This window comes from Dendronephthya gigantea, unplaced genomic scaffold (genome assembly GCF_004324835.1).
Source record: "Dendronephthya gigantea isolate DGI-Jeju-01 unplaced genomic scaffold, DenGig_1.0 000287F, whole genome shotgun sequence".
NCBI lineage: Eukaryota > Metazoa > Cnidaria > Anthozoa > Malacalcyonacea > Nephtheidae > Dendronephthya > Dendronephthya gigantea.
In genome coordinates, this window is record NW_021163297.1 from 51,914 (window position 1) to 55,714 (window position 3,801).

At 34.9% G+C, this 3,801-nt stretch overlaps 1 long non-coding RNA gene across 1 annotated transcript; it reads left to right on the forward strand.

Moving 5' to 3' along the window:
• The first annotated feature begins 1,321 nt into the window (after nucleotides 1-1,321).
• LOC114541395 lies at nucleotides 1,322-3,204 on the forward strand. Its single transcript, XR_003689268.1, has 5 exons — nucleotides 1,322-1,549; nucleotides 2,031-2,082; nucleotides 2,396-2,473; nucleotides 2,605-2,805; nucleotides 3,117-3,204. It is a non-coding gene; the product is annotated as an uncharacterized LOC114541395 (long non-coding RNA).
• Nucleotides 3,205-3,801: the final 597 nt, after the last annotated feature.

Sequence of the window (3,801 nt, forward strand, 5' to 3'; positions counted from 1 at the left end):
GCCCTTTTTTGGGGTTAAAGTGATCCCCCTATGGGTATTAAAATTTAACCCCGATTTTGGGATTAAAATGACACCTATTTGGGTGTTAAAATGAACCTGTTGGGTATTAAAAATTTAATCCCGTTTAGGGTGTTAAATCTATTTAATACCAATGAGGGATTAAAACACACACGTGTTAAAATTATTAATTGTAAATTTTTAAAAGCTCACCTGCAATAAAAAGATTCAATTTTCTTGTTTTAAAAACATTTCTTTGATGGATTTAAAAAGAAATAAGGGGCGGCGCGCGATATTTTAGATAAAATATATATTTTGCTGTTGCATAGCAACGACTTTTACATTTAATCCTAATGCCGTAATAAGATGAACATCGACAGTCAGTGTCAGCTGTCACTTGCGCGAAGTCACCGTTAGGTCTTCTTCGGTAAAAATAAATGTCTTTACGAATAACCCAAGTGAATAGTACAAGTAGATTGATTACACTGCCATTCAGCTTTTTCGAAGGTATTTATAAATTCTTTTATTAATAAGTACAAATTCAATGGTGACAAATTGTGGTGAAAATTGGTATTTCTTGCACAATACAGTAGACTTAAAAATTAAAACACTACAACTGTACTTCGGTATGTAAAATGTCATTACAAACAATCAACAATCAATAGAATTTCTATTATAAACGTGTCCAACGCGAAATACAACTATATCTATCATTTTTCATGTTCAGAGAAACCATTAAGTAATTGTGCAAACACATAAGATCTGATTGTAACATAATTTGGAATCAATATCCCATTTTGTTTTTTTGTTAGTAATACACCTAGTTACTACACACAAATAAAATGGTGATAATGAACTCAAGTAATGGTATATAATTAATCCGAACGACTGTAGAGTACATGCATGATGCATGATTATGAATTAATATATAAATTGCACTTGGAACTGTTAAGTTAATAATATACATGAAAAGTACAAAGTAGGTGAATATCTATTAACTCAGTGTCTTGAAATAAGTAACAATGCTTTAAGGCCTATCTACGCGGTATGACTATATAGTTCTTGTATACAATTCTTATATTGGTGTATTAAAGAAAATGCTGATGCTAATATTTTCTTTCATACCAGTCCATGAAATATGACATATTTGCACACATGGATTTAAGTAATATGCCAGGATAAAGGATACAACTATACTATGCTCATATTGCGTAGATGGGCCCTTGTGTTCTTATTTAGGCATCCATGTCTTTTAATAATTTATTAATTGTTACACGTTTTTTTGCATCTTCGCTATTTTCAAGCAAAGTGGCTTCAGGGAAGGAGAAGAAATTCCTACCTTTTGTTGGGTATTTGATGTTGAATACATAGTACGAGCCCAAAAGGATAACAATGCCATTCACAAGATTGGGCTGTTGAAGTTTAGCAATGATTTCTCCTTCTGCAGCCAAGTAAAGTGGTGTGATGGAGCCACATGTTCCAGCTCCAATCAGCATTGGGGTGACTGATGCTCCAATAATTTTATCAATTGATTCATCATCCTAAATTAAAGGTAAGAAAGGTAATCAAGCAAAGTGGTCTTTGTTTGTTTGTAAAGTGGAAACAGTTGTGATTTGCTACAGGTACAATAGACCATACCCATTATGACATTTAATAACAAAATACAAAGAGCAGGATGCTTTGCAAGATTTTTCAGGCTTTTTAACCAAAAACCTAGCAAAGCATTTAAATTTTGCCATATAAAATGTTGTAATGGGTATGGTTTATTGTAACAAACAGTTGTTAGAACATATGGCTTCAAATTACAGAATAACATGAACCTGGTATATAGTCATATGCCTCTGATCATGTGTGAACAGGTTCATATCATTCTTATAGAAACAGCTATTGTACACTCTTAATAGGGTTTGACTCTTGCTTAAATAAAATAAAATTCATACAGTGCAGATTTTAATGACTGATGCTTCACTGGTTGTCTTCCCTTTCAGCAATATTTGTAGTATCATTACTGAACCATCTTCCTCATTTTCTAGAGAAGAAATTAGAGAAAAATAAAGATGGAGTTTTACATTTAATTAGTTGAAGGTACTGTTGGCAATTGTCATACTCTACCAATATGTACGATTATTAAAATCATGTATGACAATCATTGTGAAGCTGATTAGAAAAGAAGAATGATACAAGTTTTGTGGTATACAGACATTTTGGTAATCTTGATTCGACTTGCAGTCCTGAAATAATATTTTAAAGATTAACAAAAGACATATTACCACTCTTCCTTTCGGGTTCTTCTCTAATGCATTGTTCAATGGTGTTTAACAATTCATGGAGTTGTTTTGATGATCTTTTTTTTGTTTGCCCAACTGTTAATATTTTCGCCATTAACATGTTTTTGTAGGTTGCTACAATCTTCTTACATTTTACCATGTTTTTGACGCGCTCAAATTCTGATTTGAGCTATATAAAGTTAATAAAAGTAAGTAAATTTAGTGAACTGGTAAAATACAGTTTAATTGTACTGTACGTGCATGAATGCAGAAGATTTGCTAACAAAGTATTCTTTCGCCAGTTTTCATTACCAGTAAAAAGGTTTTTAAAATTTTGCAGGTGGAAACTGTATATGAGAAGCAAACAATACCAGTGAACTGTGTACACATGATATTAATAATACTGCACAGAAGTAGTATACCTCGGTGACCATCCTTAAAGCTGGATAGTCCGACAATAATAATTTCAAAGTTGTCGGACTTGTGAGGATTCGTTCTCGCCTTCTTTGGAACGTGGCCGACATGGATTCTTTGATCCCAGGTAAATTTCTGTTCTTGGTCTTTACCAACTCTTTCTTCATGAATGAGATATGTTCGTTGCACATCTCTTCAGTTTCTGGAGAAACAATAGGAATTTAATAGCAATAAGTTTGTCAAACTGTAGAACGAGAGTAAGCTCGGCTCGTTACATATGCTACGTTACGCTACGATACAGTTGAAGTGGAAAACGGGCTTTATGCTGCACAGGAGTGGGCAAATGATACGAAATTGCATATATTTGCTATAAAGCCCAAAGCCAACACATACAGTGAACAATTAACTCACTCCGATTGATTGTGTCTTGATTTCTAGTTGACTCCCACTGGAATTATGACGTCACAAGAAACCCAAGAATACTAATATGTATAATGTATACAGTGCAGTGCAGTACATACCAAGAACGTCATCGACTTCATTTCCTTCTTTCTTTTACTGGTTGTACCTGACGTGGACGTGGACGTGGACGTGGACGTGGACGTGGACGTGGACGTGGACGTGGACGTGGACGTGGACGTGGACGTGGAAGAAAGTGAGGCAGATGTTGAACGCACTACCTTTCGTTGATAGCGGCGTTTGTTTTAAAAACGGTTGGCAATCGATAGCTGCCATGATGCCTTAACATAAAAATGGTATGTATATATAAACCGCATTACAACACTTCATACATTAAGCCAGTTTTTTGCAAACCTTGAAGCGAAAACCTCAGTTCATCTACTTAATAAGTTATTATCTTCAACTGCACGTGTCAGTGTGCCCATATTTACTGGTAGTAATACTCTACTGACTATTTACGCGAGAAAATTAGGGTTAAATGTACCGTTCCACATCCAAGCTTGTCGGCGAGAAAAGGGTATTTCGATACAATTTTGAAAGCGACGTACTCCCTTTCGTGCTTTCGTGGCGTCATTGTGTGGAGTTATTACGTTGCAAACATCCCTGTTAAATTCGTTTCTTGCCGTACCACTCAATTTGCCATTCGCGAGTTCTTCGGTTACTG